Genomic DNA, 18147 nt, shown 5'->3' on the forward strand with positions numbered 1-18147 from the left:
CATAAATTAACACTCCCTCTCAACTAGGAAGAATTCGACGTGCCAATATCTGTTTGTTGATCATTACATCATCCTATTATGTTATCGTCATGCCGTGACTATCTCTTCTCAACTCTATTTGTTGAAACATTCTCGAATCTAAAAGAAGAAGAATCAGGGAGAATGAGATTGCACACTCTATCTCATGGGGGAGTCATATATCTCAACCCAATATCGAGCAATAGGATATCAAACACACACAGAGGGAGAAGTTATCAACCTTGGTATCACATCAAGGAGCTTATTCTCAACCTATAACTGCATAGTGAATAAAATATCAACCCAATCCTATTTCCTATTAATATTGACATCGATGACTCTAAGTAGTCATGTGGTAGAACACCTGCATCATAATTGACTTTGATTGTACACTCGAAGTACACTCTAAACCTGTTGTCCAAATGGGGAGTGATATTCCCAACGAGCTTCACTTCTGGGTATGATGCCAACTAGGGTATATTCTACATATACCAAATATGGGAGAAGAATCTCCAAACCTATGTCGATAGGGGAGCATCATGGGTAAAACATAGGGGTGATCTCCTTTTGTCCAAAGATCCATCAACCCCACGGGCCCTCTATCTTAGTTCCTCACCATGAGAGCTCAAGAGGGGGGAAAGATGGCTCATTGTCCTCGATCATCACTGCCCCTTATTAGAAGGGGTCACATCCATGAACCCAAGCTTCTCTATGAACACCAAGAATTTCCCTTTCAGTATAGATTTGGTGAGAATATCTAGAATGTGTTCGTCCGTCGATATGTGATGCAGTCTAAAAGCTCCACTGTGCACCACATCTCGAATGAAGTGATATTGAATCTCTATGTGTTTGGACTTGTCATGCAATACTCGCAAATAGAATAAATAAATAATATAAACATGTTTTAATGTTTTTTCATAAAGTAATATTGCATTGAATGTTGTATGTTGTTGTTTTTTCTTTTTCATTTATATTTTTCCGTGAGTAATAGAATTTTCTTTGTATGATTTTTTGAAGAATAAATTATCACAATTGAATTTATTAATATTAAAAATCTCCCCAAAATGTTAATTTAAATTTCTCCCAAATTTCTAGCATCTATTACTAATGGACTCGATTGGCATTGTAGAATTAGTCATTGACTCATTAAGGAATATCAACTTCAAGGCTATTACAAATATCTACAGACAAAGTGAAAAGTGAACTTCTTGTCTATCATTTTTATTTCCTTACAAATTTACCTGTACACAAAATCTTTTGAATCCATATATAATATATTTGATTTTAGTTTATACTAGATAATGCATATAATTTAGAATTGTAGTAGAAATGATGAGACAAATAATTAGCTATATTTGCATCAATTAGTTGAATTGGATCATATTGTTGTTGTTGTTGTTCTCTCAATATTGCTCACCTTTTCCTCATCCTTTCTCTAGTAATTTCTTGGGCTTCCTCTGGTTTTGGCACTTGGAGAATGACTCCAATTTCCCACTTTGTGTTTTGTCAATATCTGAATTTTAATAAAGCTAATATGAAATAGAAGTTAAATTCTTCACAATCATAATTAAATTTCAATTACATACAACTCAATTGTATATCAAGCACATGCATTTTAATTCACCTTATATCAATTGAAGAGAATGTTACCAAATATTATTTTTATTTACTTAATCTTTCTCATTTCCTCTATAATTGTTTCCATATAAAATTCTATTGTTTCCATTTTATTTTTGGTTTGGTGGAAGAAAGAGCTCTAACTAAAAATTTATTACATAAATTCCCAAAAACCCATATTAATTGATTCCATCAAAAAGGGAGTTCGATCACGCTCCTAGTTACGTGGACAAAATGTTTGGCATTGTTTTATTGTAAAAGCATTATTGAGTACTTGGTTGGTGGAAATTTACAGGTAACAACCCTTGATCGACTTGTAGATCGATCGAGCTCCTAGTTATGCCAAAAAAACCTTCCAACATTGTGGTACAGTAACAGTGTTAATTAATATGTGGTTGGTAGGCATTCATGATTAAAGAAGCTCGATCGAGCTCCTATGTGTCAACTGTTCTATGCAATCCTACTCGAAAAGATGCTTGACAAGAAAGGGTCTCAATCAAGATTTTTCTTGATCAACGTTAGGGTGTAAAACAATGGCTCAATGCAGACATTTTCTCGATCGAGCTACTTTTTGATCAAGATATTGTTTTTCTTAACCTATCAATATTTAGATTGAGGTTTATTAAACCCTCAACCTAGCCATTTCAAAATTTACATAAATCTATCAATTGAGATTTTTAAGTGCTTGATTGAGTTGTTAAGGGAATAAAAAAAAGATTTTTAGCTCTCTTTCTACAAATTTCTCTGCAGCAACATCTATAGCATGTCTAACTTAAGACATTATTTTTCTTTAGGTGGCAAAATTGATCACTTTGGATTCCTAAATGTATCCTCTATCCAATGGCATATGATTTTGAAATTTTTGAATTCATATGATATTTTTCATCTAATTTGTTTTAAACCTTATGCTTGAAATATTTTTGGACAATTTCAAAATGGTTGAATGAAAAATCAATAATATAAAATATACAAAACATAAAATTTTCATAAAATTACATCCACTTCATTTATGAGTCTTCTTCATAAAGGCACTCTTTGTTTTTGAAAATTTTAAATATTAGAAACAAATCATGCACAAACAAGTGTTTGAAAAATGAAATTCAAATACTAATTTGCAAACTTCAAAAAATACTTGTTAAGCTTTGAAACATACTTGTTAGGGTATGCGAAACATTGCAAGGAAAAGAATTTAATTTAATCAAAATTTGACAATTATATGACTAATATTTTTTGAATAAAAATGTCAATAGGGGAAAAGCATAATTCTTGGCAAATTATCCTTTCACTTCAAATGAAAATTCACAAAACTTATATGAATTTTGAAGGCTTCAAAATTTCGAAATTTGATTGTCACATTTCCCACAAAATCTTAACCCATCTTCATGGATTCACTCACTGTATTTTTATATAGCCTAAACCCTTATCTCAAACATCAAATTTTATAGTGATATCATTTTTTTTCTCATCACTAATACATAAACTATACATATTTATCCATATCAAAATTCTTGGTATTAAATCTAAAATAATAACAGTAAATTTGATCTTTCACTTAATATATTTTAAATTCCATAAAACTATTTATATCCTTAAGAATTAAAAAATTTAAAATAAATAGGCCTCTTGTAAACCTTACGTAATCTAAATGCATCCTCCAAAAACTTATAAAATTTATTTTATATCAACTATTTTAAAAGATATTTTAAAGTCCACGAAATTATTTACATCCTTCAGAATTAAAAAAATTAAAATAAATAGGCCTCTTGTAAACCTTACATAATGTAAATCCATCATCCAAAAAGTTATAAAATTTATTTTATATCAACTATTTTAAAAGTATACAATTATATGATGAGGGATATATTTTAATAAAATGGTTTTTATTAATATTTGTATATGATGAGGGATATATTTTAATAAAATGGTTTTTATTAATATGAAGGTGCACATGACCCTTTGATAAATCATAATGACATATTATAATCAAAACTCGTGCACTTCATCAGATATTATTACAAGCCATCCATCATCCGAATCTTTCACTCTCTAATGGAATATTAGAAGCCATCTATCATATGAATCCTTCACTCTCTAATGTAATGGACTTGCATATTAAAATTAAATTGTATCATCTCCAAATCTGCTATTCCTTCACTCTCTAATGTAATGGACTTGCATATTAAAATTAAACTGTATCATCTCCAAATCTGCTATTGTTTCAAGAAAACCCTACCCCACGACTTATCAGATATTAAAATATGATTTGAATTATTTAATTAAAGATAAACATGCAAGTTAATTTTATTTTGAATCCAAATTTTACGTATATGAAGAAGATAATCTTTTGTTGTATTTCAGAAATTTGGCAGCGAAATATGAGACGATCAAGAGCTAGCTAATGAACTAAGATCATGGGATGTGGCAACATTGAATGTTTTTGTTGTGGGCTTTTTTTATTAGTAGTTTTCTTTAAAATTTGAATAACATATTTTAGCCAAATGAGATATATTATAGATTTTAGGAGTTTGTTTATTATGGGTACGATTTCAACAAATAATTCTGGTAAAACAAATAATAATAATAATAATAATTTAATTATGTTACATAAAATGAGACACAAGTAAATTATACTTTTATTTTAAGTTATTTGAGGATAATAGTGATGTAAATAGTTAAGAAAATAAGTTTACTTTATTTCATTTTTTTTTTTTATCATTATGTAACTTATTTTTTGTCCTATGAAAAAACCATATTTTCATTCATATTTTAAAGAAAATAAATTTTGCACATGCACATTAGATGTGTGCATTAACGAGGGACTTACCTAGGTCCTAGAGTGAAGGACATAGAAAAAGAACCAATATATACTAAACAAGATTATGTTTACATATGCTTATAAGAATGTAGAAAGAGAGGACAAGCTCGCCTTGAAGAGGAGTAAAAACCAAAAGAAAAGTAAAATAGGAAAACAAGACAAATGGGAAGATAAAGTAATGCCGAAACAAATTGTCTTCCTTTTCTTTCCATTCTTTTTTCTAGACCTATTGTCATTCCACAACTTTGGGGTCCACTAGAACCATAGCCAAATCATTCACGAATTTCTCTCGAGGATACTCTTTTTTTGAATTAGAGCTCTCTGATACATGGACATGTTTTTTTCCCTATTGATCCTTCCTCTTTCTATGCCATATTTATCTAATGATATGACTCCTAAATTTCTATTGAATTTTTCCAGCTCTCATAGAGAGTAGCATTTATATTCTTATCCTCTATGCCCCCATCTTCATTTGCTAGATTCTTCATGACTTTTTCTTCTTCTCCTTTAGAGAGATGTGGATATGTAAAATTTTATCATTTGGATTATGTGCCTTTCCCTTTTTTGTGTTCTTTTTAGGCCATGCGAAAGTGTTCTACAAGTGTCCTATTTGAAAATATAAATGGCATCTGAATGTTGTATTCACATAGTCTAAAACACATGACCACTAGATTTTTTATGTTTCAATATAATTTGGTCTAATAAACCTCTGCTAAGGTATATCTCCACACATATTTTAGCAAAGGTAAATATACATTTCTCTACTCTTTCTAAGTACCTATTTTTCAACTTTCCCATAGTATTTGAAATACCCTTTAGGACCTGAAGGTGCCAAAGAGGAAGAGGCATGTTTAGAATTCTCACCCATAGTGGAAATGTTAAGACTACCATATTTGTTGCATCCAAATGTAGAAACCATGGAGTAATAAAGATCCCAATTATACCCTAAAAGCATTGTCCTTCATTTAAATCAATATCCATATATTTATTTGTACCAAATTATGTAATAAGGAAACGTTTGGAACATAAATAAATATCACAATTGGGTATCCAAGTGGAAAAAAATCCACTGGTGTAAGGATTTTGATTTAGGATAGAAGCCATTAAACCTACAAATTATCACTTTGGATTGAAGAGATGAGAATACAAAATTTACCTCTGGAAGGTTAACTTCCATGGCAGTTGGTTGCTCCATTAAATCTACAATGTAGGGGCCTAGATTCCCTTGAATATGATCTCCTAGGGTAGGTGTCTTTCCTTTCACAACATCTTTGAAAGAGGTAAATGTTCCATTTGGATACCTGGGTCCTCAAGCACCACTTCTCTCATCCTTGAGTTCTGTACTAAGGTTTAGTTCCTTTTGATGTTATAATCTTGGACCTATGAAAATTCTTTGAACACCCTCCCTTCATATTGTAAAATTTGCAAAGTTGTAGGAAAACCCCTTTTATTCTTAATGGTATTCTTTAAGAGGAAGACAAAGAAAGAGCAACTAATCCAAAGAGAACAAGGCTTCCCACTAATATTCTTTATAAATATCTAAAAATTATTTTGGTCTATTGCATCCAAAGGCATAGACAATGTACCCAATGAAAAAATGGAACTATCTATTGGAAATACACCCATTTGGGCACAAAATGTGGAGTCACAACTAACTCTAATGCCCTTGAGATACAGAATGGAACACACATTATGAAGTGTGGAAAAAAAATCCTTTCTCTCCTTCTCAGTTATTCAATCTACTCATAACATATGATGCATTTGGCCTCTTTGTGTGGGAGAAAATCCCATCTTTTCATAGTCAAAAGGACCCTCAATAGTCCTAACAACCTTGAAACAGAGAAATAAAGAATCTCTAATACACAAGAGAAAGGAGAGACAAATCACAACCATGATGAACTCGCTCTCCTCACCCACTTTGAAGAACTGAGAGACAAATCATGAAAGAAATTTTGTAAGCCACGGTTGTCTATTCCCCATGATATTTGTCACATAAGTTTCCTAGTCTTGAATACCACAACATTAAAATGATTTTCCTTGTTCATGAATTTCTAAAAAAAGAAGCTGGAGTAAAACAAATTTACCATCCTAGGCAAGAGGTTAAGAATCCTTCTAGTCTTGTCTAGGATGATGTTGGGGATAACATCTCCCAGCCATGGCACCTCCACACTATAAAATCCTTTCCCCAATCATGTGGGGTTGATAAATGCATGAAGAAAAGTCATGGAAACCCTAACCCTTATCAAGAGCTCCATATTTTCTCCTCAAACTAGTTGTATATTTACAATCAAAATATTATTAAAACAATCGTCTCCCTATTATTTTGATAATTGTGTAACTTCTAAGGAACTAACTCTCACTTTTATGTGATGTAGGAAATTTAATTAGAGATTTCTTAAATATTCTAAGAAGAGATATTCTAAATTGGTTGGAATAAATTTCAACAAAGGAATCATTTATTTATTAAATTACCATGGATTCAAAGTCAAGTCAATTAATCTAAATTAGCATTGACCCTAAAGTTATTATTACAATAAAAGTTATAAAAATAGAAATGGTAAACCAAATTTCAATGAAATAAAAGGGTCTTAAAGCTATCAAAATAAGGATAATTTTCTATAGAAGAGAAGCTATCCTCACGAGAGCCCGATGGACTAAATGTTTAGGTAGTAGATCAAAGACCAACCAATAGTTCTATCTCCCACAATGTAGATTAAATCCATCTCTTCTTATTAGGAATGTAGAATTTTTCTTAAATCAATTCAAGATCTTTTCTTTATTTATATGTAATTATACAACTATGTAAGATTAGTTTATTCAATGAAATAATTATTCACAAATCATTATCTTGTATGAATGTTTTCTTGAGAGATTTAATCAATCACTAAATTAATATAAAAATATAAAATATTTCCTAGATATTTTTAGTGTTTGAGTTGGGGTTTGTTTTTTGTATTTTCTTAGAACTTATAGATTTGTACAATATACATTATCACTAATATGCCATGGTTGATATATTTGTCATAACTTGACTCTTGTAGAGTTTGTAATTGCTTTGTAGGTTATCAAATTTACCTAATAGATTCATTGTTTCCACTCATAAAATGAATTGTTTGATATAAATTTAATATACTTTCTACATCCTTTTTGTAAACTTCATAGGAATCTTTGATTTTCGATTTTACATGTCCATTATTCACCTCGATACAGGGGAGGTTAGCATAAGATTCGAACCCAAGATATTCGGTTCGGTTAGACTTCATTCCACGACCATCACCCCTTGAGCTACCCGAAGCTGACCCTATACTTTCTAAAATTAAATGTATGTGGGAATACTAAAATTATGATAATTTATGTTTAATATATATGTCTTCTTCCATGGTAGTTAATACCAAGGATATTCATTTGGACATATCCTTCTTCTTAATCTATCGCCTATTCAATTTGAGAAATTTGTGTATTGGAATGATGATGGCTATTGGGTATTTTTCAACATGTTTTAATTCAATGCTTATAATCCTAAATTTTTTATTAACTCCTCACTGTTTATATCACATACCATCATTAACCTAGAAATATAATACTTTAAATGGTTGTTGTAAAGTAGTTTACAACAACTATCAGTTGTGACATGTCAATGGTTACTGCCTCTCATCCAAGCAATTAGCCAAGGACCTAAAGTGGGATTTTTTTTAAAATTTTATTGTATTCTTTGGAATCAACCCTTAATAGGGTAAATCTAAGGAAGAAAATTTGGAAATGATGCCAAAAATATCAACCACGTATTTTGATTCTATAATTCGATTATATTTAATCATCAATCCAAGTTTGTAAACTTATGAAGTGTTATGCAAATTATATACATGATTTAGTTCATAATCTACATATAAATGATTAATTCAATATATATATATATATATATATATATATATATATATATATATATATATATATATATATATATATATATTCTTTGGCGATAGAGAAAATCTTAAATGCAAAAATAGAATAAAAGAAAATAGAAAGAAATGAGGATATTAATGATTGTAAACACTTATAAATCATCAATCTTCAAAGATTTCTTATTGGAAGACAATGAAAAAATTTACCATTCAATTTGTAGGTTTTTTAATTGAGTTAACAATCTCTTATTTAATTAGTAATTCCTCTGTATATTCCTACTATGCATTGAAATCACACAAACTATAAGTACAGGAAATAAAAGAATTGACTTCAAATAAACTCAAATGCTTGAAAAAAAATATACTGCAACTTCTAATTCTCTGAATTCGAGCTTGTATGATTCATAGTTTTTAGAGATACATCTTCTCATATAATCACATTAATTGTATCATACATATATATGTATATAATAAATTATATAAATAAAATAAATACTTAATAATATAGTTAGATATATCTTTAAAATATGTTTTACCCTTATTTATTTTCGTATTTTTATGTGCCATTATATATATATATATATATGCTTAAAATTATCAATATATAACATAAATAATATGCATTTACACATGACGGGTATAAAATATAAAATATTGCATGTTTATCAATATAAAAATAAACATATATGTTTTAAACTTATAAGATTTCATGAATATGTATAACATAAATAATATTATTTCTTATATGTGTGTATGTATGGATGGTATAAAATTTTTATATTTTTATTTTTAATTTTAACTAGCAATTGCACTAGATGTTGCAAAAGAAACATTGTAAGACAATAACATATAACATTAATTAATGTTTTTTTGATAACTGTTGAAAGAGAAATATCAACAAAACGCAAGGGCCATGCTACAATGAAATGTTACAAGGTAAGGGCATTTACATACTCAATTTGGTATAAATCACAATGTTTCTATTATTGGGCATAAAATATTATTAAGGCAGAAGGATAGACGAAATGACATTATAGAAGTAGGAACCCGAAAGATGGAATTCATTTGGATCTATTAAAACTGATCATATTGAACGTGCTTCTGAAGGAATTCAATCAATTCGAAGTGGCATGATTGCTACTGATTTGACAAAATAAAACCTTCATGGTCATTCTCTAAGCTCGAGTCAAGATGTTCAAGAGAAGGGAACTCCTATAATATGGAGACATTCTCTTTTAGCAACTCCTAATGGGAAACCCAATTCTATATCACTAAGGAGTCAGAGATTGTTTCCACAATTTTAATTAACGAAGGGGAACATAAAATGTCATTGATCACTTAGCATTCGTACGAAGTCAATTCTCTCATAATTTGGAGATTTATCTTTGTTCATATTTCTTTGGCATAATTTCTTTAAATGCTCACATTTTGTCTTTTTATTTCAGAGAAGGCAATCACTGTTTAGGTTGATGGGTGAAGGTGATCGGTATTTGAGCTTCTCTTGATAGTTTGTGAATTTGGATTGTTTTCTTAGTTAGTAATGAATGCGAATATTTGGAGATACCTTTTATATATTACGAGTTTAGAATAAGTGTGTTGGACTTGATATTTACTCTAAATGTATTGTAAGCCCTAATATGCACCAAATTGTGTTGTATATACAAAGAATATACCACATTCCATATTCATGACGTGACTTCCAATGTACATTTTCATGGGGTTTTCACATGGTACAACTGATTCATTGACTGTAAACTATCTAATTGCATTTCTCTTTTAGCTTCGAAATGTTTTTAGAAGGGTTTGGATATTATGCATACTTTGAGCTAATATTTGTTTGAATCTATGATGTATGATTATATGGGTTTGACTTCATAGCTAATGACGTGCACTTGAGAAAGCACAACCAAATTTTTCTTAGAAGGGCACCAATGGATGTAATAAAATAATTGGGACTTACCAATGACTAAATTCTCATGGGACCAAAAAGGTCACTATGTGCAATTTCCACATGAATTTTTTTATTCATCCAACTTTTTTTTGTCAGATTTATTTGTATGTTTCTTGTCTGAAATGTGAAATTCGCAAGAACTCTTTCATATTTTTACCACTGAGATAGATGAGTAGATTATATATATTTTGGGGCCATTATTTTAAAACGAAGGTGAGGTGTGGTATTTCGATGTAAAAGGATAGTATTTTCATTAGAGTGCTCATGGACCACACATACTTGATTTTCAAGATAAAATGGTTTAAATGTTCTTGAATGATCTATAATTTTTTTGAACTCTATGATGTGAGTTTCATTTTCTGAAGTAGAATCTATTGGATTAAAACAAGAACATGGTAGACACCAAGGAGATTAGTAGTAAAGAGAAAGGTAATATTTTGAATACTTTCAAGTATCATGAATGAAATAATATAGAGGTGACTCAATAGTCAGAAGAGAAACATAGGAAATTTTCTCAAGAAGAGATGTAGTTGATGTTATTCTTGGGTTCAATTTCTAGATTGCAAATATGTGCAATTTTATTCAAGGGTATATCTTAATTCACATAGAATTTCAAAATTTATTTACAAAATTGTTATATTCCTTTGTAGACACACGTTTCAAACTATAATTTCTTTTTCTTTTTTTGATCAAGGTTGTCTATAGTAGGAGGAGGTGATCAAGAAGAAATACGGAGGAATTATACCAAAACAACCTCTGATTTTGAAAGTAGCAAATCAAGATCTATTTCCTTACATATGAGACATTCATCTTGGCATAATGAGACAAGGTCTTTAACTTCAACATAGGCCTCATGATTTGTAAGGATCAAGTAAGAAGTGTTGTAGTAATATTTCATTGTAGCATGGTCGATGGATGTCATAAAATAATTTGGACTTGCCAATAGATAATTTTTCATTGGACCACAAAGGTCACTATGTGCAATTTCCACATGCATGTTTTTCCTTCATCCAACTTTTTTTGTCAAATTTATCCCTATGTTTCTTGTCTAAAATGAAAATTTCACAATAACTCTTTCATGTTTTTACCAGTTAAATAAATGAGTAGGTTATGTAAATATTTTTGCCATTATTTTGAAACCAAGGTGAGGTGTGGTCTTCTGATGTAAAAATGAAATATTTTCATTGTGGTGCTTATGGACCACACTTTCTTGATTTTCAAGATAACATGGCTTAAATGTTGTTGAATGATCTCTACATTATTTTCAATTACATGACCTGGGTTAGATTTACTTAAGAAGAATTTGCTGGATTAAACCAAGAACATGGTAGACACCTAAGAGATTAGTGGTAAAGGGAAATGTAATCTTTTGAATAATTTCAAGGATTATGAATGAAATAATACATAGGTGACTCAATAGTCAGAAGATAAACATAGGAAATTTTCTCAAGAAGAGATGTAGTTGTTGTTATTCTGGGTTCAATTTCCAGATTACAAATATGTGAAGTTTTATTCAATTGTATATCTTAATTCACATAGAAATTCAAAATTTGTTAACAAAATTGTTATAGCCCTTTGTAGAAACATGTTTCAAACTATACAAAATATTCTTTCTATAGATTAGGGTTGTCTATAGCAAGAGGAAGCGATGAAGAAGAAATATAGAGTAATTGTACCAAAATGACCTTTTATTTTGAAGGTAGAAAATCACTATCTATTTCTTTATTTACGGCGCATTCATGTTGGCATAATCAAACAAGGTATCTAACTTCAACACAGGCCTCATGATTTGTAATGATCAAGGAAGCAATGTTTACTAATATTTCATTATAGCATGGTCTTTTTCTTTTCTTGATATTTTTTTGCCTTTCGATTGTCCAAGATGCATTATTTTTTCCTCAAAGTAATTGGAGTGATTTATATATAAAATTGAGATGATATATTTATTAATGATTATGGTATTGGAATAAGGGTATCTATGAGCATGAAATATTGATGAATTATTACTATCTTCAAAGAAAGGCAACTCTGAGCATGAAATATTGATCAATTATTATTTATTATGGTCTTGGAATAAGGCAATGACTCAGTTTGGCTTGCATGAGAATCATTAATTTTGATAACATTGGCTTCCTACTCTTCCAATTTTCCGAATATATTAACCACTAAATATTAGTGTCACAACTGTACAGGCCTCTAAATGATATTTCAATTTTCTTAAGTTAATTCAATAACATTTATTATTTCTCTTTCTTTTGGTAAAAACATTATTGATGATAATTAAGTAATTAAATAAATTCAAGGAGTTTTTGACTAAATGGTGATTGGGTGTATTCTAAAGACATATATTTGTCCAAAACACATAAATAATCTCATCCCCTAACCAATTAAAAAAAATCATTGGATTAAATAAATTCATCTACCTCATTTGTATATATTCTTTTTATAGTTTGTCCCTGTTACATCTAGTAATATTATATTTCTTTGCCTAAATGCAATTGTCTTCTTGTTGCAAGATGGGATATATGCAATTGTCTTGTTGTTGCAATTTTATTTCTTTATTATTTTTTACTTCAAATTAGCTATATTTAAACATGTGAGAGAAAAGTGAATAGATAAATAAATGGTGATGTTGTAGCAGCTAGAAACACCCTCCAAAATTTTTCCTTCACTTCGTTTTGGAGACTGCCTACTAAAATATCATCAACTTGTCTTGCATTGCCCATGTACTTGTGCTTTCATTGAGTTTTATATTTCAATTTACATCTTGTGTATGTGTACTTTCTTTTTTGTATAAACACAAGCATACCTCTTCACTTGGTTGCATCTAATTCTAGCACTGCCTTGATATGCGTAATGCTAGAGGGAAACTGACCTTGATCTTAGGAAACATGCAGTGCAACCTAACAATGAGTTTTGACTCCAAAACTACACAAAATCTGCTAGAGGCTCGTCTTCAATTGGAAAACTGCACATAGTAGTTCAAGCCAACAAGTAAGCCTTCAGCTCCAGAATTGTGTGGAGCGAACTGACAACCTACCTTCAGCTGGGAAATTGCACAAAGATTGAGAGGTAGCCCAGAGCCACACAACCCAAAAACTACATAGAACATACTGTGATTAGAAGCTACTCAGTGCATGAACTAGAGAGTTTCCTGGTCCTTCCTAGAACTGCGAATCTTTCCGGGTAGTGCATGATAGTTTTTGTTAAGAAACTAGCTCACAAAAAGATAGAAAAGAGAGATAAACACCTTAGAATTTAGCCTCTTTGAGGGGGCAACCTCCTTTACATTAGGCAAATGAAAAATTATTCGATGATACAAATAAAAAGACCTCCTTTCTATATATAGGAGTCTAAGGGGTCATAATATAATAAGAGCCGACATAACAATAATAATGTAAGGGTAGAATAATAACAATAGTGGGCTTCTATGGGACACAATAATAACAATTTCATGACTACATGGGCACAACAATATAATAAGGGGGTTGTACTATAACAATAAAGGGTTACACTAGTAGTATAGGGACCTAACATGCCCCTCTCCTTCAAAAAGTGTTGTCCTCAACGCTTGAGTAGTTCTTGATGCTTCTGTATAAAAGTCTTGTCCTCCTGTGTGGAATCTTCAGCGGGTAAGTTCTTCCACTTGATGACATACTATGAAATTGATCAATTTTGTAGATGTTGGGTTCTTGTTTCTATGACTGCTCCAGGTCCCAAAATGATTTTTCCTTCCTTTTTAAGTTGTGACAATATTGTTTGAACTGCGATCTTTTCCAACTTTTGAATGAGTGGCCACACTTCTTCGCCCTTCTTCCATTCATCCCTTGCTTTTTTAATCCAATCTGGTTGGATAATAGAAATAACACAAAATAATGCTTCCACATCCTCATCCTTTCTTGAGAGTGCATCTGCAACGAAATTTTTCTTCCCTTTTTTGTAGATGATTTGAAAGTCGTAACCGAACATATTTGTGACCGATTTTTGCTTCTCTTCTAAGGATAATCTTTGTTCTAAAACGTATTTAAGACTATCCTGATCTATTTTTACCTTGAAGTGTCTTCCCATTAGGTAGGGTCACCATTTCTTAAGTGCATGTAGTATTGCCAACATTTCCTCCTCATAAATATCTTGCTCGAGATGTAGCCACAAAAATACCCAATTGCCTACATCAAAACTTCTTTCATTGTGACGTTGATCTGCCTGTTGTTTCATTCGATTCTACACCAAATTGGCGTCATCCTTTAAAATTTGGAGAACTTGTTGTTGATGCTTGATGTGATATTTCACTACTTGAACCTTTTTCTTCTTGTTATGTCCTTCTATCTTTAGAGTTTGAGGAATGGTAATTCATTCCAATGCATTACAAGATATGGTCGGATTCATTTCTTGATGCTCGATGTGATCTTTCACTTCTTGAACATTTTTCTTCTTGATATGTCCTTCTATCTTGATAGTTTGAGGAGTGGTAATTCCAACCAATGCATTACAAGATATGGTTGGATTCATTTCTTCTTTCTCGGTCTGATCTTTCACTTCCTGAACCTTTTTATTCTTGATATGTCCTTCTATCTTTAGAGTGTGAGGAGTGGTAATTCTTACCAATGGTTTACAAGATATGGTCGGATTCATTTCTTCTTTCTCTGGGGTTGGTTCCTAGTGTATATCCTCTTCTTTTGATGTTTCTTGGTCCTTCTCTTCCTTCTCTTCATAATCTATTTAAAATAATTTCTTCTCAGCACACTTATGACGTTTAGTGTATTTACTATCATAATTGTAACAAAGCCCTTTTTCTCTTTTTCCTTCCAATTGTTGTGGTGTAAACATTGTAGGTTGTGGAAGGATAGGAGAAAAAACACTTCCATAATAATAGTCATGAGTGGTGGGATTCCTCATTTCCATCATTTCACTTTCCATTTTTCTTTCCAACCTGAATGCCTTCTCCAAGGAGTCAGGTTCCAAAAGACGAACCTCATGTTGAATGTTATCCTTTAAAGTCCCTATGGAGACATCAATCCTCTACCTCTCTCGAATATCATTTTCCCTTATATTCAATTTTTGAAAGTCTTCAATGTGCTTTGCCAATGACCACTTTTGTTTGAGATTTATCAATTGGCTAAAGAATGTCTTTCTCTTTGTATCCTCATAATCTGCTATCATTTCCTCCATGAAAATTGACCACATAACAAGAGGTTTATGAGAACAAAGCCCTTTATAGCATAAAAATTGATCCGGTTATAAATATGAAGATGCAATATTTAACTTTTGTAATAGTGGTACACCATGTAGATCAAAATATTGCTCCATCTGTAGTATCTAATTTACAGGATCCTTGCTGTCAAACTTCCTCATATTGCCTTTTCTTGATTTTATGAGCTCGATCTTGAAAGGACTGTAACTCTGTAATTTCAAATATCCAAGTTTTGAAATTGCTTCCTGTAGTATCCCTCTGCGTTCTCTTTCTAACCCCGCAAGTATGATCAATATTGAATTGTGTAAGGAATAGTTATGTCAACTCTCCCACGATGACTTGATTATAGATTGGTTTAGTAGAGCGAACTTGTATGAAGTTTCACATGTCACTGTTTCAACCTTACTACCTGAAAGCAATATACAGAAAACTACAGGCCATCCTATTTTTGAAAATTCTTACAAAATTTCAATAATATGCTCTGAACAAAAGTTACGACAATTTTCCCGAGGTCACCTGTTTGGAATGTAATTCAGGAGTCTGCAAAAACCCTAACTTGATCAGATTATATCTCCGAACAAATAGTGAGACAAGCTCTAAAATTCAAACCCGACGTTCAAAACGAATTTAGCTCAAATGGTTTTTTTTTAGCTTCTAAAACATCGTAGAAAAAATGTTATAACGCACATTCCACGATGACCTATTTGGAGCAGCGAAACCCTATAATCTAGAGCTTTGATACCAAATGTTATGAAACAAGCTCCCTAAAAGATATAAAAGGGAGATAAACGCCTTAGAATTTAACCTCTTCAATGGGGCAACCTCCTTTACATTACACAAATGAACAATTATTTGATGATACAAATGAAAAGACCTCCTTTCTATATATAGGAGTCTAAGGGGTCATAATATAATTAGAGTCGACATAACAATAATAATGTAAATGCATAATAATAACAATAGTGGGCTTCTATGGGACACAATAATAACAATATGTGGACTACATGGGCACAACAAAATAATAAGGGTGTTGTACTAATAACAAGGAGTTACACTAGTAGTATAGGGACCTAATAGTTTTCCTGAAAAACAAGAAGCTAAGAGGAAAAGAATCACTAGGAAGTAAGGACCTATTATTAGTTTCCCAAAGGTGACATGTTTCCATATTTAGAAGTTTCTGCCAAGTGCCGCCATTCTCGTTTATATCAAGCATACATGTCATGAACTCCATTTTTCTCAAATCTATGGAATCGACACCTCTAGCTTACTTATATATTCGATGATCAGGCTCTAGCCTCCCTAGGAGATCAAGGAGCCTTTGGAGTATTAACATCGCTTTTCGAGGTGAGTTTTTCTTATATTTCCCTTTGCTCCATTTTCTGTCACTTTCATTTATTTAGCTTTTGAGAGTGTTGTTTCACTCATTTTGTTGAATGACCAGTGGCGATTTAACTTGTTTTAACTTGTAGAAGTGATTTTTCAAGTTATAGGTTGCCTTTCTCATTTGTTGCATGAGTTTTCCCATTTTTTCACCAACGGTCACCATTGCAGCGACTCCCTTCACATGCCTCTTGTTCATTCAGTTTGATCCATTATTGCACTTGTTTTACTTGAATATATCTACACTTAGTTAGATTTGCACTAATCCTTACATTATTCTTCATATCTGCTTGTTTGCATACTCCCCATGGAAAGATCAAGGCTCCCCCTCCCGAGATCTCACACTTCACTACATGCACTACAAAATCTGGGAGCTGAAGGCCTTAGTCTTGGCTTCTAGAATTGCGCAGAGCTTGTCCTAGGCTAGCTCCAACTGTGCACTACGCAGTTCCAAGAGCTAATATCCCATATTCATCACTAAGACTGCATAATGCGTAGTCTCTCTTAGGCCCTGTCCCAGAATAAATTATGCATTGCACAGTTCTAGTCATGAAGCTTCCACATTGACTACTAGGACTACGCAATGCATGGTTCCGATAGTCAGGTAGTCACCCCTTGCTAGTCCAAAGTATGCAGATCCTCTCATGAGATGCCCTAGTTTCTACTTGATCATGTGGTAAAGTTAGATTTGTAAGAGCTAATGTTTGTTTTCCATTAGTGACCTTTCTGTCCCATGGGTACCACACTCGTGAAGTGCTTCTCTCTAGTAGTGATTATGCAATGGAACTAAAGCGAGTTGTTTCAAGAGAAACCACTGAAAATAGTACCGCGGAAGTAGTTGAGCAAGAAAAAATTTATTTGCCAATATATGAAAATGCCTAATTGTTTATAGGAAAGGAATCAACACTAACATTGGAGCAAGACTATCAGTAGTGGCAGAAGGATACAATCTAGTACAATATAAGGGAAAGTGGAAATTGCTAACATAATAAAGGGAGAACAAAGTTGCAGAGTGAAAGCACATTAAATATTCATGAAAGAAGCTTTGAAAACATAAGCGAAAGGAAGCATAGGACACAAACAATAGAGAAGAAGAATAGAGAAGAGAAGAGCTTGAAGGTAGCAGAACTGAGATTGCAGCAAATAGAAAAAGAACCAAAGGAAGAACAAGAGTTGAGAAGGAAAGAACAGAAAAAGAAGAAAAAACTGGAAGAAGAACAAAGGCAAAGGACAACGACATAGTAGACAAAGCCAATACAATTTGATGAGCTGA

The sequence above is a fragment of the Pinus tabuliformis genome, chromosome 3_2, assembly GCF_031772625.1.
Source record: "Pinus tabuliformis cultivar Carrire ecotype Pingquan chromosome 3_2, CPIR1, whole genome shotgun sequence".
In the NCBI taxonomy this organism is placed as follows: domain Eukaryota; kingdom Viridiplantae; phylum Streptophyta; class Pinopsida; order Pinales; family Pinaceae; genus Pinus; species Pinus tabuliformis.